Raw genomic sequence first — 24755 nt, 5'->3', positions numbered from 1 at the left:
ACCTCCTGACGTGCTCTGCTCTTGGGGAAAAAGGAAAGGCCCCCTTTCAGAGTCTCTAAAAATTACATTTTCTCCTTAATTGTAATTTATGCTTGTGGCTAATTGGAAAATACAAAAAAAAAGTATAAAAAATAATTAAAAAGTGGATAATGTAGTAATTGAAAGTATGAGTCAGGGAGATGGAAAGATTTGGTTGTAAGCCCCAGATCTGCCACCCAGCAGTGTGACTCTCGGCAAATTACTTAGCAATTCTGAGCCTCAGTCTCCTCATCTATAAGTTGGGAGTGATGATAATACACACCTCGTCAGCTGCTGAGGATTGTGGGATCATCCACATAAAATATTTAACACGGGCACACGGCACACTTAAATATCAGCTATTTCTGTTACAATAGTTAATAATGGTTATCCCCACTGCCTTGGGATAAGAGGCTTTTTAATTTTTCATTAAGAAAAAAAATTTTACATGGATGAGATTATTTATCTCAACCTGTGATGTCCAGTACAGTTAGCCTCTGGCCACATGTGGCTATTTAAACTTAAATTAATTAAAATTAAATAAAATTAAAAATTCTGTGCCTGTCACATTCACCACATTCCAAGCGCTCAGTAGCCACATGTGGCCAGTGGCTGCTGATCTCAACAGCACCAGAAATTCTACTGGGCAGCTCTCTGAACGACATAACCATCTGAGGTTTTCCACTGGACCATTTCCTCCTTTTTAAAAAATGCCTCTTTTTAAAAATTTGTTGTTATTATTTTTTGCGGAGCTGGGGATCAGGGCAAGGGCTCCACTGCTGAGCTTCTTCCCCATCTTTTAAAGCATCTCTTAATAGCTGTGTCGTGGTCCACGATGTGGCCCCATCCACTCTTCCTGGTCTGGTCTTTGAACATCCTCTGGGCTCTGATTGGCTGTGCTGGGTCCTCCCTTCCTCACTTGCATTGTGCTGCTCTCTGATTGGTGCTAGGCACTGAGGGATTCTGGGAAAAGCAGACCTCTCCTGCTGATTGGCTCCCAGCAGAGATGCCAGGGCAAGGGTGGGGCACTCTTCTCCCCTGCCTGGGAGGGCTGGAGGGGCTGCTCCCCTTGGCACCCCATGCCTCCCCTAGACCTTGTCACCTCACAGGGCCGGAGACCAGGGAGAGGAGGGACTTGCTTGAGGTAGTAAAAATGAGCCATAATTACCCACCGTCTACTTTCCAGAGGGTCCAAGCCATACCCAGAGCCCCCAGAGTACCCCCAGGAGTAAGGCAGCCTTTCTTGATGGGGGATGCCACCATGGGGGGCTGCTGGCCTGGTTCCCCAAGGCCTGTGCAGTCCTCCCGAACCTAGAAGGATCTTCAGCCTTCCAGAAGCACCTTGACTGAAGATGGTTGTGAATTCCAGGGTGGGAGTGTCGGGAGGTCCCAGGTTGGAGAGCCACCCTAGGAAGATGGTGCAGTGGCTGCGACCATCCTGTAGCTGGGTTGGCCGAATGAGCATTGGGGTGATGCTGGGGTCATGGTCCTCCCAGTGTGGCCAAGGGCAGAGCGCTGGGTGGAGGGCTTTGGGCAGGGTCGGTAGGGGAAGTAATCCCCGGGGCAGTGGGCAAGACAGATAGGGAGAGCCGAAACCGGACCTGCTGATGTGGCCCTTTCTGCTCGCAGCGGATCATAAAATATGGCTCAGATTTTCATTACGGGCTCTATCGATTATCTTCTGGGACGGATGAATTATAGAGAACATTAAATTTTTTTTAAAAAGCAAGTGAGAGAGGAAATATCTGAATGAGTTTGGGTGGTCGATGGCAGAAAGGGCTGAGCCACCAAACCTGGTCTTGGAACAGGGTGAGGACAGAACCTCCCAGGGCCAGCAGCCTCTGGCTGTGGCTCTGGGCCTCCAGGCCTCCCTGTCTGGCTCTGCAATTAGGGAGGCCTGTGCTCCCCTATACTCTCCTTACTGTGCTCTGGCCCCTCCAGGGACCTGCCTGGCTCTGGGAAGGTGGAAAATCGGGCTGTTTACAAGGTTCTGACCTAAACCTTTCTCAGGCTTTGAGGCTCCATTTCTGGGAGCTGGGCCCCCAAGTCCTACTGTTTTCCCTCCAAGGACAACCTAATCTGGAGGTGCTGCCTGGGCGGAGGGAAGGTTCGGAAGGCAGCATTGGTCTCCAAGGGTCAGGACCTGGGTAGGAACGCCTGAGCCCATTAGCCACCTCATCTTTTCCCAGCTCCTTGTTTCTCCCATCTGCAGTCACGTCTCGGAGGATTTCTGGTTTCCTTCGTCACCTTGGGAAGAGCAAGTTGGGGTTCACTGCTGTGCATCCAGTTGGAAAGAGCCCCCCAAAAGCCCACCCTCCTGCTTCGCTCTATACCCCTCTTACTTCTCCTCCCCTTGCCAGGCAGTGTGGCAATTAGGTGTCAGAAGGTTCTGAGTTCGAATCACTTCCCAGCGTGTGACCTTGGGTGGGACGTGTCCCTCTCTGAGTCTTTGTTTCTCAACTCTCCAGTTGAGATAATCATCTACCTCATTGAGTTCTTGTGATGATTATAGGTACTGATGTATTAAAATCCTGAGTACACAGTGCTTAATAAACATGAATGGTTATTATTTTCCTCCTCTCTTATGGCAGAATCTAGAAACCTCCCCCTACTTCATTTAGGCTTTTTGATTTATTGGGTTTATCAAATGCTTTATGGCACGTACGATGTGCTAGGTACTTTTCTCAGCATGTTACACGTAATAAATCATTTAATCCTCACGACTGTACTCAGGAGGAGCGATCACGTCTCCATTGTGCTGATGGGGAAACTGAGGTGCAGACAGGCTACAGGAACTCACCCAGGGTCACCCAGCTGAGGAGTGGCGGAACCCGGGTTCCTACCTGGAGCTTGTACCCTTCACGCCCTGGGCGTGCCGATCAGGGACCTGGAGGGTGGCAGATGGGCATACATGTGTGAGTGTGTGAGTGTGTGTGTTCCTGTGTGTTTGTGGGTGTGTAGGCGCAGGGGGGCACATTCAGGCAGCGCCACCCTCCAGGTGGTCAGCTGCTCAGCAGTCCCAGCCTTTTCCAGGGCCCTGTTCTGGGTGGAGTGTGGCCCCCACCCTGCACCGTCCACCTCACCCGGGCTTCACCTAGGCTCTGTGAAGGTGGTGGTTTCCATGGATACCCGTCTCCCTCTGGCGACACGCCCTTTTTTGTCTAACTCTGCTCCCTGGAGTTGATTGTTTTTGGCACATGGCTCTGTAAACTCATCCAACAATTAAAAGGCGGGTGGGGGTGGAACAAAATGGAGACAGATAGTTACTGTGGGGCCAGTGACACTTAGGAAGGGCCCCTGGGCTGCGGGTCCCCTCCCTGTCCCCCGTGGGCAGCATGACAGCACCCAGGGTGCGGAAAGGCCACGGCACCAGCTGGCTGGGAGTCACTCCTGCAGGGTTCTGGTGCCTTCCCTCGGCACCGTCTATCTCCCCTTCTAAGGGGGCCCTTCCTGGAGTCATGCAGCCATCTCCAGAGGCCGCCGGAAGCCGTGAGGTGCCGGCCTGGGCCGATGGGAACGCGGCCTGCCCTTGTTTTGGTGGAGCGTGTGTTTGCCGTGTGTATCATCGGGTGCCTCCTGCGCTGGGCGTACCCGTCGTAGGCTGTGTGAGATCACAGTTGAAAAATGCGGTGAAAAACATTTTCATGCCGCAACACATCGTGTAGGATTTTTGTATTAAGATGTGGATTTTTTTATTGTTTTTTTTTTCCTCCTTTTCCATACGGCCCCGAAGTTGGGCAACGCACACGTCTGTGTTTTTGTTTTCACTCTGGGTGGTTTGTGAAATCTGCTCATTAGCGCCGTCCCTTCCCCACCCCAGCTGATCTTCTGCTGTCTGTCCTCACGAATGTAGATCTTTCCTCGCCAACTCCTGGTGTCTCCTCTCCTTTGAAGAGGTGGCGGGGGCGGGGGGGGGCTCCCTACCTGTGCACATTCGCCAGGTGAAAGTCAAGGGCTCCTGTGGCCCTGCTCCTCAACCCAGGGTCTCTTAAGCAGGTGTTGGTGGTGGGAGGTCCCGATGTGGGCAGGCAGCAGAGACTTCTGCCTCCCTCCGCCAAAACACCCTTCCACCTGCCCCCTTGTCTGTAGAGATGAAATGAAAGTTGTCCTACCCGATAGAGCCTCCTTGGAGTGGCCCTCTCCTGAGTGGCTTCCTCGTCCCCATCCCATCAGATGACAGGCAGCGATGCCCACAGCTGAGACCCCATTTCCCAGGCAGGCCCAGGGTTTGGCCTGCACACCAGGTGTGCGGCCCTGGGCCTGTCCGTCCCCATGTTCAGCCCAGCCAGAGCGGCTGAGCACGGCCCTTGTCTTTGGCTGTGGTGTCCAACTGAGCGCATTCTGGAGGCCCTGGGGGACTTGCTGGAAAGCTGTTCAAGGCTGTGGGAACTGAGATTCAGGAAGGGAAGTGGCATCAGGTGGAGTGGGTGCTAAGATCATGGGGAGAGAAGGAGGAGGAGCAGGTGAGTTTGGCCCGCATTCTCCAAGCCCAGGCCTGGCTTCAGCTCCTGTGAGTGGTGTGACCTTTGCCCAGTTGCTCCGTATCTCTGTACCTGCTATCCCTGATCTCTCCCTGGGGACCGTAATTGCTCCTGCCTTCGTGTTATAAAGACTGGGCAGGATCATGCGTGTAGAGCACTTGGCATGGGGCTTGGCATCTGGTTAGTTTATATTAGTTCTCACGCAGGCCAATTGGCAGAGGGGAGAGCCACTCATCCAGTGCTCTCTATTCCCAGCATGCTCCCGGGCACATAGTAGGTGCTCAGTCAGTTCTTCTTGGAATTGATTGGAGGAGGATCAAGTAGCCAAGTGGTCCCCTCAGACCTGAAAGTCATGAATTCACAGGGATCATGAGGGAGGCAGAGAAGTCAAATCGCAGGTTGGGCCTAGGGAGCTCAACAGAAGGGAGAGTGGAAACTGCCCATGAAACTTTCTGTTGGGAAGAGGGAGAAGCCACACTAGGCCCGTCTGATTCCGACTTGAGATCAGGGACTCGTTCAGTTCCACCAGCACTTAGGCCACCCACTGTGGGCCAGCTGTTCTGCTAAGTGCCGACACAAAGATAATTAAGACCTGGTCTCTGCCCTCGAGGAGTTAGGAACCCAAGGCGAGACAGACCCATGAACAAATTACTTCAGTCCAGCGTGGATTCAAACGCAGGGACTACGGATGTGCCAGGAGCAGAGTCGAGGGGCACGTCACCTCTCGAGCGCTAGATTCCCTGAAGTGTGGAAGGAGAAGGTGGTGGCAGCGCCCCTCTCAGCCTTTGCCAGGTCTCCCCACAGCCTGGGGGACCTCCTCTCCTTCCTTCCTTCCTTCCTTCTCCTTCTGGGTGACTGGTGAGGAAACGGAGCCCTGGGAGATTAGCCGGCTCGGCGAAAGGCCCACACTGGGTTAAGTGGCAGAACTGGGCCTCAGACCCACATCTCTGATCCTTGGCCCAGGGTTATTTCTGTAACTGCATCTGGCTTCTCGCCCCTTCCCCGCCGGGGCTGCTGGTCGGAGATCCACACTCTGGGCTCTGCACCTACTGACCGGGATTTGTGCTGCTGCCATGGCCCCTGGGGCCTGTGTCGTGGGAGAACCCCAGTGCATGAAAGGCCCCAAGGCCTGTGCCCTGGTTTGGTAAATGGGTCAGGCCACTTGGTTTGGGGACAGTCCCAGAGTAAGGCCACACCCTGGCTGGGCTGGGGGATGGCAGGAATGGGGAAGACTGAGGAGGAGCAGGAAGAGGCCTGGCCACACCCTTTATTTGATTGAAGCTCCCTCTGCCCCTCAGGTTCCTCTGTTGGCAGGAAGAGGTCAGACTAGGCTCCCTAGGGTCTGGAGACCCCTCTTACCCTGTCACTAGACCCCCTTCAGAACCAGGCGTGAGACACTGGGAGTGCAGCTTGGGTGTGGGGTCAGACTCTGGTCCACCAGCTCCTTCCAGAAGTTGGGAGGTAGCGTGTTTCTCTTGACCTTTTCTCTAGGGAAATACCGTGTCCCTTCTGCAAAGCTGGGAGCTGGGAGTGTCACCCCCCCATGTCAGAAGCTGGCTTTGGGTGGAGTCTGAGGACCCTGAGGTGGAACCCCTGCAGGCAGGCATTCTGGGGGCAGCAGCCGTAGGTGGTCCAAGGCACCCCCCACACCCAGAGCCGTGAATCCGTGGGTGTGCTTCGGGGGCTTCCAGGGATTCTGGACTAACTGGAGGAGGAGTGTCAGAGCCCAGAGGACTGAGTCTCCCAGTAGCCCTGAAGTTCCCATTAAAGTGTTTTTTCCTCTTTTTTAAAGAAAAAAAATATTCCCAAACTGGAAAACAAAGGAAATCCACTTCCCCCAAATCACACGAAACTCACATTAGGGGCCTGGCAGGACTCCATGGAAACCAGGAAACCCGCCGTTAACCCTGTGTGGTGCTGAGGGTGGGATGGGAGCCAGGCCAGTCCACCCTGGACTGCTGTCACCTTCCATCTCTACACTGGCCCAGGGAGCTGGCCTGGGTGGCATTGCCCCACCAGAGGGGAGGAGCTTGTGCCGAAGCCTGCAGAGCCCACTCCCTTCCACTCAGGCCCAGCCTTGGGTGGCAGGAGAGGAGCACTTAGCTCTCCAGGGAGGCCCCCTGGGGCCTCCGAGGCCCGGGCCAAGTTGGAGAACCTGCCAGGCAGCTGCCCACTCCATGCCACTCACTGCAAACAGGGCCAGGCCCGCTCACACACTTGGGGAGCACACTGCCGTTGACCGTCATAGATGTCACAGTCCCCCAGGAGAGGAGGAAGGGAAGGACCCGGATTTCAGTGCCACCTTCATACGCAGGGTGGGGGTGAGAGTGGGCAGAGTTGCCCCGGGATTCCCTGCACCCTGCTCTTACATCATGAGGCTGGGCCGCCACTTTGGGAAGTTGTGCGCCAGGTTCGGGCGTGTGTTTGTGTTTGCACGCACACGGGCTCGTTTTTTCTCAAAAGGCTGAAAATATTTACAGGTTTGAAGTTGAAACGCAAACAGGAAAAGCCCTTTAAAAAGTGAGTGTAGTGGATATTCAAAACAGGGATCACCATGGAAACACCACAATATTTGCTTAAATTGACACAAAGGTTGCCGGTAGCAGGGCACCAACTTTCTTTGGCCACTTTTTTTTTGTTTTTTTGGCCCAGCACCTATCACAGATGAATCTCAGCCGCCTCCTTCCAGGGCGTTTGCCCACGCCCTCTTTTCTTTTTTATGAGATGACCCAGCTCCACAGCAGAGGGGAGCGGGGAAAAGGAGACAGAAGAAACCGAGTTGACCATCCCGCGCAGCTGCCCAGGCCCTGCTTAATGCTGGTTTTGCAGACTCCATAACCCCTGGGGGTCTGGGGCGGCCGGGAGCTGGCCCAGGGCAATCTGGAGGGCAGCAGGGTTAGGGAGCTCAGGGGCCCGTTCTGTCACATGGGTCTCATCTGTTTCCAGTGTTGGCTTGGTTCATTCTCAGGCTGACCTTTCACCCCAGGTACCAAGTCTTGGGTGTGACCCCTCTGTTGTTCCCAGAGTGGCACCTGATTGGCCTAGTATTGTCTCTCCCTGTTTGATTCTTAGCATAGCAATTGGCTAATAATTGTGCAAAGGGCACACTGGTCACCGGGTCAAGTGTGGCATGCACGGTGGCAGTGCCACCTGCTGATTGACAGGCAGGGTCCAGGAGTCACATGTTGTTGGCTTGTTACCACCCGAGGTGTCGGAACCTTGCCTCCTTTGTTCGCCTATGGGCAGCAGGTTTGTGGGCACCAACTGTAGCCTAATCTGTTTTCCTTTCTCTTTTTGATAGGCACATAGACCTTGGTGACAGAAGACAAAGATCCCATTGGCCCTTCCAGCTGCCCTGGCCACCAACCCCTCCTTCACAGGGGGTCCTGCAACTCCCAGGTGGTGCGTGTTGGAATGGACTTCAGACCCCAGCCTCTTGGGATGCAAAGGTAGCTGCTCTTGGTTCCCAAGGTGCCCCTGGGAAGAGTGGGCCGGCCAGTTTGGGGGTTGCGCCTTAGGATGGGAAATGCGTAGGCCCTAGGCCACCCTTTCTCAGTGGGTTCCAGCCTGGTTGGTGGTGGCTTATCCAGCACAGGTGAAAGTGGAAAGAACATGAGGGTGAGGAGAGGGCCCTGGTCTAGGAGCCGGGCACCTGCAGCTTAGTCTGGGCTTTGCCAGCAGCTCACTGCCAGCTCCCCCTGAATCTCCATTTTCTTACCTGGAACATAGCAAGTTGGAGTAACTGACCCTAAAGAGTCCTCCCAGTGGTCCTGTGGGTGACACTGGATGGTATGGCGTGGGCGGGCCAGGGTGTCAGGTGAGGCCTCCACCTGTCAGATAGCCATCCTGGATCTAGGCATCGGGTTATCTCTGAACTTCATCTCAGGGACCTTTCTGTATGGGCAGAGGCTTCTCTGAGCTCTGGGCTCAGCCTGGGGAGACCCACTGGGGCTCTCTTGGGTGGCTCCAGCCAGGCCTCCTTGGGGACTAGTAGGAGCCCTGAATACAACCCAGGGACTGCAAATCAGATGCAAACGTGGCCTTTGGTTGCTGGGGTGGAGCGACATGTGGCTGAGACTCTTCTTCCTGGCATCCAGGATGTGATCGGGCTCCAGGAATCGGTCCATCTGTACCTAAGGTGTGCTGCTGTTGTCCTGTTGTCACCTGAAAAAGGCCACGTGGGGGGATTGGTGGCTGCGAGGTCTTGCTTGCATTCGGTGCCAGCATCTGTACCTCTGCCTCTCCCGGAGCTCTTCCTGCCATCTCTGCCCTCTCTGATGATGACTGTTGGGAAGGCGGGAGCCTCAGGTTGGCTCCCAGCCCACCCTGCGCCCTGCTCCAGAGGCTGCCCGAGTGCCCCTCTGAGGGGACAGGTTCGCCTCTTCTCTTCTTGGTGGCAGGCTTTTTGTTTTCTTCTTTCTCTGGGCAAAACATGCCCATTAGTTTTTCCCTTTCTGAAGTTTCCACTCACTGTTGGCTCCCAGGGGCCGTGCCAGCTGGGATTTGCACCCGGCACAGGGTAGGGGCCCAGCAGGTCCGGTGGGACTCCCACATCCTGGCATTGGCTGTCTTGGGCTTGATAATGAAGCTTGGGAACCCTGCGGGCTCCGAGAGGGAATGTGGTCACCGAGTCCCGCCTCACTTACCTGTCCGTTTCCAGTGACGGGCTTGGCCACAGCCTGGGGTTCTCGTGGCAGGGTGACCCCTGGTCTCAGAGGCATCCAGCCTCACCACAGCATGGGCGAGGGAGCCAAGACTGGGCTCAGTCTGGTCCACAGGCCTGGCTTAGCGTCTCCCAATTTCTGGCTATTCTCTGCAAGATCTGGTCACATTTATGCTACAGTCACAGAGGGTCTGGTGTCTGCCACTCTCTCCCCCATAGACAAAGTGGACAAGAAACCCCTGCTCTCACCAAGTTCCTGTAGCAGAGGTGACAACCAGCACACCCACAAAACTGAACAAAGACTTGGTGCTGAATGGAATGTGCCCGGGGCACTTAAGGCAGGATGCACAGAGGAGGCCTCTGAGGGGACAGCTGAGATGAAGGACAGGAAGTGGACAGCCATCTGAAGAGCAGGCAGGAGAATATTCCAGAAAGGGAGAACAGGTAGTTTAAAAGTCCTAAGGAGGGGCTGGGGATGTGGCTCAAGCAGTAGCGAGCTCGCCTGGCATGCGTGTGGCCCGGGTTCGATCCTCAGCACCACATACAAACAAAGATGTTGTGTCCGCCGAAAACTAAAAAATAAGTATTAAAAAAAAAATTCTCTCTCTCTCTCTCTCTCAAAAAAAGAAGTCCTAAGGAGGGAGGAACTCACTACGTTCAGTGTCCAGGAGGAAAGGCCAAGTGGCCGGGAGGTAGATAGGGCAGGGGCCTGGATGTGTAGGGCGTAAAGTGTCAGGGGAGAAGGTGGGATTTTATTCTTGGGTGACAGGATGTCCCCTAGGGGCACCTTAAGGAAGGAGGTAGTGAGATGCTTTTTGTTTTTTAAAGACAGCCGGAAACCAGATGCCCTGGCGCATTCCTGTAATCCCAGCCACTCAGGAGGCTGAGGCAGGAGGATCTCAGGTTTGAGGCCAGCCTGGGCAACTTATCAAGAATAAAATAAAAAGGGCTGTGGGTGTGGCTCGGTGGTAAAGGGCCTCTGGGTTCAGTTCCCAGTCCCCAGAAAAAAAAATGTGAGGGTGTCCTGGGAAGAATGCATCAGAATGGAGGCAAGGGAAGAAACCAGGAGGCCAGGGGGCGGGAGGAGTGAGGGGCCTGGATGGAAGCTGTGTGCCCAGAGGCAGAGTTAGTGGAACTTACCAGTGGATTGAATGGGGTGAGGGAAGGAGGGGTCAGCACGCCTCCAGGGTTCTGAGCCCCTGGGGTGTGGCCTGCGTCTTCTTTCTGACAGTGCCAAGAGACCCATGGCTCTTAGACAGTTAACACCTTGTGGGTTGGAAGAGGGGCGCCATCTTGGAACCAAGCCGGTGGCCAAGCAAGTCCTGAAGGGCTTGGGTGCCCCTTGGTCCGCCTCCAGCAGCCAGCCTTGGAGCAGGCTGTGACTTCCATTCTGGTGATGCTTTCAGCCCTACGACTCTGCACGACACCAACTTTGGGCTTTTGCTCCAGGGGTCCTGTGCTGGGTCTGAGGTTGGGCACAGACGTCCGTAGAGTTTCTCTCAGTGGGGCTTTACATGTGGTCTGTCTTCTGAGCTCCTGAACCTTTTCCTTCGTGCCTGGTCATATAGACCCTCAGTTGATCAGCTCTGAGGCTGAGAAATGGGACTGTCTAAGACCTGGTCATGTCCATGGGACCCATTTCAGCTGCCTGCTCTTGCACATCTGCAGAGATCTTGGGGGTCTTTTATTTATTTATTTTAGTTGTCGATGGACACAATATTTTTCTTTCTTTATTTTATGTGGTGCTGAGACTTGAGCCCAGTGCCTCACACATGTTAGGCAAGCACTCTGCCACTGAGCTACAGCCCCGGCCCTCTTGGGGGGGTCTTTCTTCGTGGAAAGCTGTGCATTGCCCTAGGTGGCCCATCAGACTTGAACTCAGGCCCTGTGACTTTTTCTGGGGCCTCTGTCGTGGACTCCACTACCCCAGGTCCTGACATCATCTGCAAGGACCAGGCAGGAGGAGGCAAGCCCAGCCTGGTGCTGTGATAGAGAGGCGATTCCCGACTCCCCCCACCCCCACAGGCTTTGTGCAGCCCTGGGTACTGCCATGTAATTCGGTAGCAAGCCAAAGGCCTGGCTGGCACAAGCGTGAAGCTGTCACCACCGGCTGCTGGGCCCCATGTGCACTTGCCGGTGCTGGCAACACACCCCCAGCCATATGGGCCAGCTCAGCCCTCCAGGAAGCTCTGGAGGCCTGACCTCCAGGGGGCGTGACAGGAAGGGCAGGCCAGCTACGTTTCGCAGGGGGCATCAGGGGTGTCCCGAGTGGGAAGCAATATGTGACACAGCAGCTCAGTCCTCCAGGAAGCTCTGGAGACCTGACCTCCAGGGAAGTAATGGGAGGGAGCAGAAGGGCAAGCTGGTGGCGGCTGGCAGGGGGTGACGGGGATGTCCCAGGCCCACAGCTGGTGCCTCAGCCTGGCTCGGAGGGGGCCGCCAGCCAGTCCTCCTGGGCGTGCCTGCTGGCCCTGGGGGAGGGTGCGTCTGTGCACACGTGGGAGGCTTTTCTGCTTTCTGCCTCCATGGTCTGCACTAGATCCATGACCTTCACTCCTAACTGGACTGGACAGTTCTAATGCCATCCTCCGGGGCTTTGATCTGATGTGAGGCTGGCAGCTCCAGAGCACGCAGCTGCGGTGGGGGAAGCAGAGAGGTGGGTTCCGGAGAGGGATGTGGGGCCATGTTCTCCACCACCCTGGGTGACGCAGAGCTCAGGAGGATGAGTGGGTTCCAGTGGTGCAGCCCCGTGAGGGGTTGTGACTGGGAGAAGGTTTGGAAAGAGCCACTGATGGTTCTGGTTCTAGTCTGGGTAGGAATTCTGTCTGATGGCACAGGCGCCCCGCCCTTGGCCCTTCAGTTTTTCCTTATAGAATTGGAAGCCCCCGCTACCCCAGGCACTGACTCAGGGACGCGGGCTGGCAGGTCTGGCAGCACCTGCCCTGTGTAGAGCTCCTGGGGGTCTCGTCTGGTGCCAGGGTTGCTCGAGCAGAACAGCGATGGCTTTAGGAGCGCTGACACCTTAAGGACCAGGGGAGATGCTCGGCCTCAGTCCCTGTGGCCTCTGGGTGCCTGCAGCAAAAAAAATACCAGTAACAGAGGAGCCCCGGGGGCTGGGCACGCGTCCCCTTCCCATGTAGACCTGCGGGCTCCTGCTGTCCCACCAGCGTCCCCTTGGCCTCTTTCATTCCAGAATCTACAGAGATACAGACCTGATCCAGGTGAGAGTCCTTAAGTCAGAGGTCGCTGGACCAAGGCATGAGCCACCAGTGGGACCCTTGAAGTCCATCTCCCAGGTCCTTGATGGTGACACACACTCACCCCCCACGCCATTTGCTGCTTGTTCTCTGTCACATGGGGCCTTGGAGTGATCCTCACCTTCTGCTCCCCACCCACGTTTTCTCTTGGGTTTGGTTGACTTCCCTCGGGAGCAGGAGGCTTGTCCCACCCTGAGCCTTGCTCTGCTAGTCTGGGGTTGAGACCGCTGTGGCCAGGGGTGGGAGAGGAGAGGAGGTGTAATTAAACACTAGTTCCTTTTCCAGAAATGCTAATCGAGAAAAGCAATTAAAAGCAACTTTTTTTTTTTTCCCTTAGTAATCTGGGTTAAGAGCTGGTAATGAAGTTTAGGGCCATTGTGACTCAGTATTTCAGCTTCACCGACTCAAGTCAAAACAATCCAAGCCCAGGAGCTCACCAGCCGCTGAGTTGGGCCCGGGAAGCAGCTGTGCGTCCTGATGTTCCCGCTTGTCACCACCCTTCGCCGTTCCCCGGGGCAGAGAGGAGCAGTTGCAGCTGGGAAAGGGGATCTGAATGGCATGTAGGTGGGTCCCCGAGGTGACCCCTCAGAAGACCAGAATCTGGAAATGCAGCTGAGCGGAAATGCTTAGGAGTAGGGCACGTGTGGCACCTAGTGTAGGGGCCAGAACCAGAAAGGGTGGGTCAGATAGGGTCAGGGGAGAGGAAGTGGTCCTGGGGTGGACAGGGCTCAGCCACATGGGCTCAGAACCAGAGGAGCTGGTGGTCCAGTCCTGACCTCCAACCTCTGCTCGTTCACCTCCGGTTTCATTCATTAATCAGTTGCCATTGAGCACCACTGCATACCCATGTTTTAGACACTGAAAGTGCAATAGTACATAGAGAGGTGAGGATTCCCACCCTCGTGGAATTTACGTGTTGGTGGGAGGGAAACAGACGGTCCAGGGCATCAGGAAGGAAAGGAGATGTTCATTGGCGACGTGTTAAAGAGAAAATTAAAGCAGCTCCCGGGAATGGAACGGGGTAGGGTGGGCAAGTGGATGTTCGTGATTTTAGATGTGGCTTCTGGGGGAAAGGGTCACTGAGGTGGTAACATTAGGGCGGAGACAAAACAGAAGGGAGGCCGTGGTCACCCTGGTTGTTATCTGGAGGAAGAGTGTTCTTGTCCAGGGGAACAGCAGCTGCAAGGCCCCAGAGGCAGGAGGACAGCAGGGAGGCCAGGGTGGCTGGGAAGGAGTGACCTGGAGATCAAGGCTGGGGCAGGGGGGTGCGGTCCACAGATCCTACAAGCCTTGCAGGCCATCGTGAGAACTCTGGCTGTTACCCCGAGTAAAACGAGATGCTTTTTGAAGAGCTCTGACTGACATGATCTGATTAGGCACAAGCTCTTTATTAAAAAACAAGACCCTATTGTCACTGTCCCCTCCTCTCATGGTCCCCTATGTGCAGAGTCCGCCTCCCCCCCCACACACACCCCTTGGAGGCACTCTAGCAACATTTCAATCTGGGATGGGCCAGAGGGTGCTGGGGGGTGTATCTGGAACTCACTCAGCCCCAGCCTCAGCCTCCTCCCTGGGAGCAGTTCACCATCAGGGTCTTGTCACTTTAAGCAGCCCCCCGCCTGGCTTCCCTGGCCTGCTTTATCTGAAGTCCAAGCGCATGTTGTTTCAGGACCGATCCGCTTTAGCTAATTAATAATCTGACAGGAGCCACCCAGGGGATTAGCCTCGGAGCTGAGCTCCACCAAGCCCCAGCAAATGAGCCCCATGCTCCTCAGGGACCTGGAGGTGACTTTGGGGGGGGGTTCAGGGAGGGGGGACCCCCACAGGTGAGCCATGGCATGGGGCAGTATAGGAGTGGCCAGTGAGGGAAGAGGAAGGGGAGAGATGGGAAAGGAGCCTCCTAGAGGACTCCGCTGTCCCCAGACAGGCAAGGACTCTGCTCTCCTCTGCTGCCTCTTATGGTCTTGTCACCTGCCAGAAACTGTCCCCACCTGAGGAGCTGGGATACCATGGCCAGCATTAGCAAGTATAATGCAGGACACGGGTGTGGCCGAGCCTCAGGTGACCTGCACCCCATCTTCAGCACGAGTACGTTCCGTGGGCTGTTGGCGATCGGCTCCCACTAAAGGTGTCTTCGTTGTGTATGAGACACTCTGCTTCCACGTTTCCTCTAGCAAACCTGAGAGGAGGGCCAGAGGCTTTGGGGCTCCCTTTAGAAGAGGTGGCACTTCCTGGGGAGCCACCTGGGGCTTTTTCAAGCAGGGTGAGGCTGGGGTCCTGGTGACCTCGTTGTCACAGTACAGAGAGAGGAGGACGAGGAGGACAGATGTCGGCCACTTGCCTGTCTTCCAACCTGTTGGGCCCAGGTGGTCCTTGGATGCTTAGAGTCTAAGTCCCCTCTGGAACATCTGTGGCCCCAAGCGAGGGAACAGTGTCCCCCGGCCACCTGTCCCAGGGGAGGCTGGCATCTAGGAGATCCAGCCTGCGCCTAAGGGGAAGGCTTGAAGTTTCCAGGTAATCTGGGTTGGGTGGTTGTCCACTGAGGGCATTTGTTCTGAGCAGGGGTGGCCTCCTGTGTGGGAGGGGCCAGGCCAGGTCACATACAAGGTCAGGGACAACAGCCTGCTATGCAGGGCCCCTCCTTGTTCCAGGTTTCTGGGCACTGAACAGAGATACCCGTTGCTGACCTCCCCATGCCCACCAGCACGGCCACAGAGCAGAGTGCTGGCTTCTCAGGAAGGACACACCGTTCAGCCGGGCTGGCTGCCCAGGTTGTCACTCTAAGGGCAGGAGGGGCGGGTCTTTATTGGAAAGCTTGATGGGGTCCAGCCTGCTGGCTCTCGTGACCCCTGTCACCCTGGCTCTGTTCCTCGTGGTCAGGGAGCTCAGGGCAGCGAGAGAGGCCAGCTGCCAGCTGGTGGAAGTCCAGCCTCCTGCAGCCAAGGGGCCCGATGCCAGGCGGGCACTGCCCTGAGGTGGGAGCGCGCGGGCCCGGCTCTGTGCTCTAGGAGTTAACAGCATCTGCGCCCGAGGAGGCCCCCTCTCCCCGCTGGGCCGCCTCCTCCAGCCTTTCCCGGCACAGCCAGCCAGGCAGTCTGTGGTGCGAGCAGTCGGGGCCGGGGGTGCCGAGCCGGTGGGAACCTCTTCCGCTTCCTGAGCTCTCAGCCTCTTCCCCAGCGTGCCCGGTGGTTTGGCCCTGGTTCTCGAGCCGTCTGCTGCCCGTGCTGCCTCTGACCGACATCGTTAGCGTGGGTATTTATATTTCATTAACGACATTAAGCCCAAATGGCATTAAAAGCAAAGCTGGTGATAAATAGCTTATTAATAAACAGGGAGTGCTCCGTGCTGCCTGGCCTATCCCAGCCCCAGCGTTAACCCTTGCTGCCCTAGATAAATATGCTTCACCCCAAAGACCAGCCCCCAAAAGATGGGGCCGGAAGGGCCTGTCACCTGCCCGTCCTCTACCGGATACTCTCAGGTCCACGCACATTGGATCCCGAGTGGGCTAGTTCTGGGTCACTGCAGCTCATGCGACCTGGCCAGATCCCTCACGGCCTCTAATCAAGTCCCCCTCACCCCATCCTCACTAATTTTGATTCTGGGGATGAAGAATTTAGGAAGTATGGCTTTTGTAGGCTGCAAGCTCAGGTCTTCTCCATTTCCTTGAAGTTCTGTCTACAAGGACTTTGGAATCAAAGACAGTGATGCTGCCGGGTGCGGTGGCGGGCACCTGCAATCCCAGCAGCTCCAGAGGCTGAGGCAGGAGGATGGAGAGTTCAAAGCCAGCCTCAGCAACTCACGAAGACCTAAGGAACTCAGTGCGATTCTGACTCTAATAAAATACAAAAAAGGGCTGGGGATGTGGCTCAGTGGTTAAACGCCCCTGGGTTCAATCCCTGGTACCAGAAAAAAAAAAAAAAAAAAAAGAGTGATGCATATGAAAATAATAGCAGTGACACAGTGACAAGCACAGCTAACATTTTCGGGGTGCTAACCGTGAGCAGGCCTTTCACTGAGCACAGGCCCCCATCCTCACAGCCACCCCAGGGAGTCCCACTGAGCCCCACTGTGTAAGTGGCAAGGCACTTCCTGGAAGAGCGAAGCAGTTCTACCCACTGAAGCCCAGGTCACACAGAGGCTAGGCCCTGGTCATGGCGCAGGACTTGGTACGGGGGGCCGTCCCTGGCTCCTGGGCCTTGGACCTGCCGAGGCTATCCAGGGCTGTGGCTCCAGGCCTTGACTCTGCCTCTGTTGAGCCCCCTGCCCACCAGGAACTCAGGTGTTCTGTTAGGCAATGTCACTGGCCAGGTGAGCCCGCCTGCATGCAGGCTGTCTGTCTGGAGGCCACAGACATGCATCACAGAGTCCATCACCTCCTCTAGAACTCAGAAGTGCCAACAGGGATGTCCACGGTGACCCCAGTGAACAGAGTCCCGCAGGCCTGGGTTGTTTGGGGTTTCGGTCAGTGTTTTGTGGCTGTCATCTCTTGACACTTGGAAGAATTAGGGGCAGACTCGGTCCTCCCTTGCCCCATCTCCCTGGCTGAATCACTGAAGGTAAGAGGAGAAACCGGAGCCTCACTTAGAACGTCTCACCCCGACCAACCTGAGCAAGAATTCTTGTCCCACGCCCTGTCTCTTTGGAACTGTCTGGGCCACACCGGGTTGAAGGGGACCAGGGACTCCCCGGGAGTTTTGCGGTGTAGAAAGGAAAGAGGAGGGAGAGTCGAAAGTGACGCTGCCGTGGGGTCCCAAGCAAGAGGGTGGGGCAGAGGGCTCATCGCCGCGGCCTCTGCTTCTGCCCAGTGACGCAACTTCCCACTCGCAGGAGAGTGCCGGGACTCCTGCTGCCTCAGCCAGGGGCCAGGCCTCTTCTCCCAGCCCATCCCAAAGCTGGGAAGGAAGTAGGAAAGCAGCCACCGTCAGGATCCTGGTCAGAAAGTTCCCTTCTCACCTGGGTGGCTGGACCTGACCCTCACACCCCACCCCCGCCGAGGAGAATGACGCAGGAACCAGCAAGGCCCCGGCTGACCGCTAGGTGCTGTCAGGGCTGCCCCTAAGGCCAAAAGACCCGGCCACTTGCTCTGGCCATGCAGGCCTTTATGGTCACGGCAGGGCACAGTGTATGGCAGAATCACAGTTGTCACCGACATTGTACTTAAAGTGCACTAGGTCTCTAGGCCTGTCCCTCCTGTAGCTAGCTGGTGGTCAGGAGGGAGAACCAACTGGGAGGAAGATGGGAGAGATGGGCTTTGAGACAGGCCACCCGAGTCGCTGTTTTGTAGAACTGTGGCCGTCCCTTCGCCATGCTCGGCTCCACTGTCCTCTGTGACATGATTGTGCCTTCTCTGCAGGGATGCAGTCTCTAAAATGCCTGTGATGGCCTTGGACCTGCGAGGCGCTGGGCGAGGGCTGGTGCCCGTATTCCTGCTCTTACCTTGTTGTCGCTGATATTCTGTCTGAGAAACAGGGGAGGAAGTGGGTGAAGACTCACATACACAGCAGGGCGTGGCCTGCCGCTCCCTCTGGGGACTGACGGCAGCACTGGTAGGGATAAGTCCATCCATCCAGTCGTCCACTCATCGTTTCTAGGACATCTCCTCTGCTAGGCTCAGGAGGAGTGAGGACAGGGTGAGTCTAAGGGGAACGCAGCGGGGCTCCCAGCCAGGGCTCCTGGGGAAGGGCAGCCAGCTGCGGGTGTGGCCACTCTGGTTCCAGGCAGCTGCAGGGACCAAGGGAGAAGAGCTGGCATCTCAGCATGTGGCCCTGCTGCATGGTGGGGCAGGTCCTTCCCCTCCCGTGCCGTGCCCACTGATAGTGGGCTGGCTGTTGGCAGGCATAAGCCACCTTGGTGTCCCTCTGCTATGCGAAGCCCAGAACCTGGGCAGGGCTTCTGCTTGTCTGCCTGCCAGGTGTTGGAGTGCTGTGCTCCAGGCCCTTCCCCGGCCACCCGGCTGACATGCCGTTCCTCTGGCCTTGGTGGAACATGAGTGGCACGGTTTGGCCCAGGCTCGAGGGGGCACTTAGCAAGAGCCTCCGCCTGAGGAATGAGGGTGGTCCCCTAGGTTGCATCAGTTTCTGAGGGATGGGGATGTGCAGACCCTCCCCTCTGCAGACCCCGCTTTCCCAAGGCAGCCTCCCCTCTTCTTCCCCTCCACCCTCTAAGGTGTCCTGAGTTCTCCAAGGGCCAAGGCTCAACAGGGGCCGGGGTGGGACGGCCAGTGGCTCCTGTGCAGAAGGTCTGTGTGGGCTTACCTTGCTTTAGTGGAACGTCACAGCAGACTGGGTGGCCACCCTTATGTGCCACTTGTCACTCTAAGGATTCTGAGTGTCCACTCCTGCTTGAAAGGGACCACACGGGAAGAAGCTATGAAGTCATCTGTTTTGCCTCACGTGACCTAAGGAAAGGGGCTGGGGGTACAATGGGTGACAGCTCCGGGGACTGGGAGATGGTGGGTATGGGCAGATGGCTCAGTGTGCCCGGGAGCGGGGCCTGTGACCTCCTGGGCAGACCTTCAAGGGGGTCAAAGGCCGCTCCATATCCAGAGTGCTTTCTCTGCCTCATTCCTGGGCCCAGTGGTGCCCTGACAGGAGGCCAGCCTCCCTGGGCTGGGCCGTGGGCAGGGAGGCCCTAGGAGAGGCCTGGGCCCAGAGCTGGCCCTCAGTCGGGCTTAGGGTGCCCTCTTGGCTCTGGGCAGTGCGGGCCTGTGGAGTGCCAGGCAGGGTGGCCACCACAAGGAGCCAGGAGGGGGACGGCAGAAGGGGTCATGCGTGTTCTGTCCTCTGGGAGCTTCTCCTACTTTCATTTTCTTTTTGCCACTGTTTTTTTTTTTTTTTCCTTGGGGTCTAATTAAAGACTTGGAGCCGTTTACAGCCTGTGGTTGGCTTTTTATTTGGAGCCTTGGCAATTACCTCCTGCCCTAAAATAAGTTTCGATGGAGCAGGGGTAGGCTTTTTCTTTCGGCCAAGTTCTCAGCTTTAATTTTGCCGTGTGTGCGTGTGCATGTGCGTGTGCGTGTGCACGTGTGTTCCTTCATGCTCGAGTGTGTGATGGGGTATCATGACGCCTGCCCCTCCTCCCCTTTCCAAATCCTTGTCACTTGCCCCGTCTCAAGTGTCCCTTGGCCAAGGCAGAGACCTGGACAGTGGGAACAGTATGTCCTCAGCCTCACCCTGCCTGGAGGCACCTCGGTGACAACAGGCAGGTCATCTGTTGACTCTGTCCCAGTTTCTTCACCTGCAAATGGGGCCAGCGGGCTGGGCATGACGGAGGCTTTGGTCCACACCACTTTGGAAACAGACCTCTTGAGTGGGGGAAGCCACTGCCGGCAGCACCAGCACCCCGGCCTCGTTTGCCTCTTAATCAACACCCTTTGAGTTTGATAGGAACCTGTTGTCGTGTCCCCATTTTATCCCTCTCTGTTCCCCTGGCCACTGCGTGAGCAGATGTGATCACCCCAAGTTTATTGCTGAGCCCTAAGGCCAGGGATAATTAGTGGCTTTTCTGAAATCACTTTGCTTAAAAGAGACAGAGTCTTGAGATTCAAACTCAGGTCCTATGATCTTCCAAAACCCAAACCCAAGACTTTGCGGGGCTCAGTGTAAAATGAAAACATGGAGCCCCTTGTCCTGAAATAAGAATTCTAGGACCCCAAAAACAGGACATTAGACTGAGTGGGTGCCCTTCTGAGCACCTGTGTGGCTGCAGGGGTTGCATGCCCAAGAAGCTAGCCCTGGCCGACGCCCTCTTGAGTCTCCTCCTATCTGCTCTGTCGTACCCATGAGGTGATGGCAGGGAAGTCACATAGGCCAGTGGTGCCCCCCTGGCTGCTGTGACCACCCCTTCAGGGGGGCTGGAATCTGGGTTCTCCCAGCTCCTGAACTTTTCCATGAGCCCTGTACAGGATCTCTGGGTTCCCTGAGTCTCCTGGGGTCCTTCTCAGTTAGAGGTGAGGAACTGAAAAGTGGGTTCAATAAGAACTCTTTTTCCTTGGGGTAGAGGTTGAAGTTTTGAGGACTTGGTCCTCCGAGTCCCATTGAGGAGCTCAGTGAGATTCTTTCTGTCAACCCAAAGCAAGTGGTGACCTGCCAAAAATGTACAGGTCAACCTAGGCTCCAGCTGTTCCGCTTTGGGTAGAAGGTTAGCCAGCCCATTCCTTGGGCAGATCTGGAAACTTCCTAGCTGGTTGCTGGGGACTGGGATTGCCATGGAAACTTATGGGTGGATGGATGGATGGATGGATGGATGGAGCACATAGCTGGGTGTGAGCCCATGCGAGTGCCCATGTGCATGCACACGCGTGCCACAGAGGACATGGCTCTCCTGCAGCAGGCAGCTATTTACATGAGAGCTGTCAGGATGATTGGCTTTTACTGAATTTCCCAGATGGAGCGGCCTTTGCCTACCCGTCCAGTGTGCTCCTGCCCGTGGCCCCCTTTCTGTCTTCTGCTAATGCCCCCTCAAAGATGTCTGAGTGCCAAAGTCCTCGCTGCAAGAGCCCATCTGGACTCTCTCCCAGGTGCCCCTGCTTCCCAGAAGCCTTCTAAATTCTGGACCTTGGGTGTACTTAGGGTGAACCGTGTCCTGAAAACCATGGCAGCTATTTTTATGGGGGGGGACAACTTTGTGTAAAATGGGGGCCAGGTGGGGGTGGGAGTCCCCCAGGCGCGAGGTCTGAGGCAGTTGGAGTATAGGAGGGCGAGGTGCCCGAGTTTCCAAGGACTGATTAGATGGTATGCCAAGTGTATTAAATTTTGCAGACATTTTAACAGCAATATGCTAGATAGTTGGGTGTCCCCTGAGGCGGCTGGATTTTTTATATCCTTCACAGAAGGTCAGAACCCTCTTCTGCCTGCCTCCCCCTCCATCCCATGCTCTCTGCTCCACGGCTCACCCTCCCCTTTCTCAACAATTTCCCTGGCTTCTCACTCTCTGCTCATCAGGAACCTAAAAGACATCTCTGGTCCCTGCCAGAAAGAGGGAGCACCGGTCCCTCCCGCCTCGCCATTGGGCTGGTGTCAGGGGTCTCCAAGGCTGGGGAGGGCTCACGCTGGAAGCTTGATTTCTGTTCTCTCTGCCCTGCACCCCTCCCCCCACTTTGGAGACTGTTGTCAGACCTGCCCCCTCCCTCCTTATTTTTATAGAAAAAAGGCAGGAAAAGCATCCATCTGGCATATGAATAATTGAAATGGCTCAACCCTGTTCCTGTGGCTGCTGTTTGTTCTCAGCTCCCCCCGGCCCGGCCCATCCCCCTGAGCATGGGTCTCTGAGCGGAGGCTGCGTGCGTGGGCATTCTTCGAAGGGTCTCCGGTGAGGCCCAAGGCTCTCCTTAACCTTGAGTCCTTTCTCCCTGGGAACCAACAGGTCTGAGTGGGGGACATTTGGAGATGTGGTTTCCTTTTCACTGTCCATGGGGACAGCCAGCCCCTGGCTAGAGTCTCCCAAATATCACTGCAACTCAACCGGTTCCCTTGGCTCCCCGGTCTCAAGGGCCAGCTTCCGTCACCCTGGGCTCTCCCAGAGCCTCCCGGGAACCTCTGATGTATTAAATTTTGCAGGCATTTTAACAGCAATATGCTAGATAGCAATATGCCCAGCCTCCTCTTATCCCCCAGCCTCTGCGCCCTGTCCTGAGGGCTCTGGTGACCTCCCAAAGCTTCAGGGGCTCTGGGGACTCCTCTTTGGGGAAACTGGCTCTGGCAGTGCTGTCCCAGACTTCTGATCAGGCCTCTTGCCCAGAGGCCTCTGAGACACCCACGTCCCGTCCTCTGCCACCCCTAGCGTGCCCAGCTGAGGCTGCCCTGGCTGGAGGTGTGCCCTTCTCTGCGTCTTCATTTAGCCTTTGGGTTGGGAGCCGTGAGAGAGGAGATCCGCAACTTTGCTTTCTGGGAGGCAGCACGCGGCGGTGGGAGGGCGGGGCAGAGGCAGGCTGGCCGAGCTCAGGGCCTGGCCCCGTCACTCCACGGGGCTGGGCCCAGCTGCACACCAAGCCCCGTGTCCCGGCCCAGAATTCACTGTCTCTTTAAAACCCTTTAGAGGAAAACCAAAAGAACTTTAGTGCATTGATTCTAGATGAAGATGGGCCTCCAGATGATAGCCTGGCCCTCCTGGCTCCCTGCGAGAACCCACTTCCCTCTCCTCCTCCCCCTCCCACCCTCCTGCCCCTCTGCCCGCCCTGCCTCTCCATTCCCATCCCTTGTTCTTGCTCTGTGAGAGGCTGACGTCAGGGTTGCATGGAGTGTGGGCTTTCTGTTTGAAAAGTCAATACTTCTGTTTGTCTGTTTGGGACATCATGTTTGTGTCATGTGTGAATATTGACTTGCAGCCGTGGGCCCTGTGGTTATTAAGTGCTGGGAGCCAGTGTGCATTTCGGGACCACCGAGCGGCTGTGGTGGGGAGGGGCTGGCACGGGCATCACCACAAAGTGGTGAGAGGCCTCAGAAGACGCCCCCATAGGAAGAGGGTGCGAGCAACACCAGAACATTCTAGATCTTTTCTGGGTTCATTTACAAAACTGCCCTGTCAGCAAAAAATAATTCGGATGAAATTCAAATCAGGTTTGTTAATATATAACCATAAATATATAAATATATAATAAATGTAAAAGTCGTTTGTAAAGACTCCTACACATGTTATAAAAGCTGCAAAATGTCTGACATTCCAGGGCCTGGTACGAATAATTAGATATTTATGTCCAATAAAACTGGTTTGATGGGGAAATCGTTTCCCTGTGTGGATTCTCAGTTGAGGACGAGTTTCGGTGGTTGGGTTTGTTTTTTTCCTGACAATAAAACCAGGGGTTTGGCACCAACAAATGTATTTCCCGTAAATATCTAAATCTCCGTTTTCCAGCGTGAGCTCTGCTGGACGGGCCCCGTCACGCCTTTTCATTGTCCCTGGAGAACAGTGTGCACGGCCCCTCCTCCCTGCACCCCGGGCCTGAGCTGTAGCCAGGACCACTCTGCCCCCCGCGCCCCTCCGCACCTAGACTGCTGCTGTGGGCTCTTCACTCTGCTCTTTTGGGGGATCAGTTTTTTAGCCTGGGGCTTCTGCTCTCCTGCGCCCTGGAAGCCCAATCTAAGCCCCTCCTACCCCCCCCACTACCATTTTTAATTCCCGTCTTCACCTCCTGCTTTAGACCCTGCTCTCCCTTCTCTCGGGAGCTCTGTTTGACCCCCTGGCCCATAGCCTTCAGGGCCTCTACCACGTGCCTGGAGGCCCTGGGGAGGCAGTTTGCCTTACTGCCCTGGCTTGGGGAGATCGCCCAGCCCCACCCTTGTTTTTCTTCCATCTGTTCCACAGCCGTGAACAGATGGAGCCAGGAGCCAGAAGGTGCCGTCGATGACTGTGACCTCTCTCTCCCATTATACGGATGTGGAGCTGAGGCCCCAAGTCGGGCAGATGGCTTGGGGTGAGGGGCTGGCTTAAGAGTCCTAAGTGGGACAGACAGAGCTGGGCCAGAAGTACAGCCCCTGGCTTGACCTCCCTCTGGTTCTGGGCGTGCGGAAGGGGAGCACACCTACTCCACAGGGACCCCTGGGGCAAGTGGCCTCCCTCTCTGAGCCTTGCATTTCTGACCAGTGACGAGGAATCAGTGCTCACCCCGCTGTAAGGCCACCCAGAGGAGCGACTCAATGAAGTGTCTACGAGTCGCACCTTGGGTTCTGGGCCGACGGGTCCGTTCCCCAGGAAGAAGGGAGTCAGGTTCACCCAATGGCCCAAGCCCGGACCTGCATGTCACCGGGTTGCTTGACACTGGGGTGAGGGCCTGTCTACGGGGCTCCCCCTGGGTGGTGGGATTGCTTTTGCCTGTCTCCCAGCATGGCTCGTCTCACCCTCTCAGGACGTTCTGGCTGGGTTCAGGGTGCCTTAGAGCTTCCCAGGGGTCTGCTGTGACTTAACTTCAGCCAGGAAGGAAAAGCCACTGGTGGAGGAGCAGCACCCGGGTGCTGGGGTCTTCAGGGTTCCTCAGGAACGCACCCCAGAGGCAGGGCCAGAGAAGCCGCAAGGGTGGACTGCAGCGCCTTCGCCAAGACCCAGCCCAGCTCTGTCTGGGACATTTGGCCCAAACTGTAACCTGGGCCCTACGGAGGCTGGTGGCCCTGATGTTCTGACAGACATCTTTCAGATCAAAGAAAAGGAGTCTCCTGGCAGCCAGCACGCCCAGGAGGAGGGGAGAGGGCTGGCAAGGAGGGCTCGGGGGAAGGTCTGCAGGCCCTACCGGGAGCCTCGGCGCTTAATTATAGAGCTGTGAGTAGTGACAGTAGACAGCCCTGGGTACCGCTGGGGCTGCTGAGCGGTGGCACTGCCACATGCCACGAGCCCACATTCTTCCTC

At 56.2% G+C, this 24755-nt stretch overlaps 1 protein-coding gene across 1 annotated transcript in view; it reads left to right on the top strand.

Annotated features, from left to right (window-relative positions):
• Positions 1-24755, top strand: part of Casz1 (castor zinc finger 1) — a 142929-nt gene that overhangs the window by 23565 nt on the left and 94609 nt on the right. The window contains exon 2 of the mRNA XM_071617343.1: positions 7801-7948. The gene's annotated coding sequence lies outside the window, so the exon portion shown is untranslated. The remainder of the gene's footprint in view (positions 1-7800; positions 7949-24755) is intronic.

Source organism: Marmota flaviventris, chromosome 10 (assembly GCF_047511675.1).
Source record: "Marmota flaviventris isolate mMarFla1 chromosome 10, mMarFla1.hap1, whole genome shotgun sequence".
NCBI classification, from domain to species: Eukaryota; Metazoa; Chordata; class Mammalia; order Rodentia; family Sciuridae; genus Marmota; species Marmota flaviventris.
The sequence above is the reverse complement of the archived record's forward strand: the minus strand, read 5'-3'. Positions and strand labels throughout refer to the sequence as shown.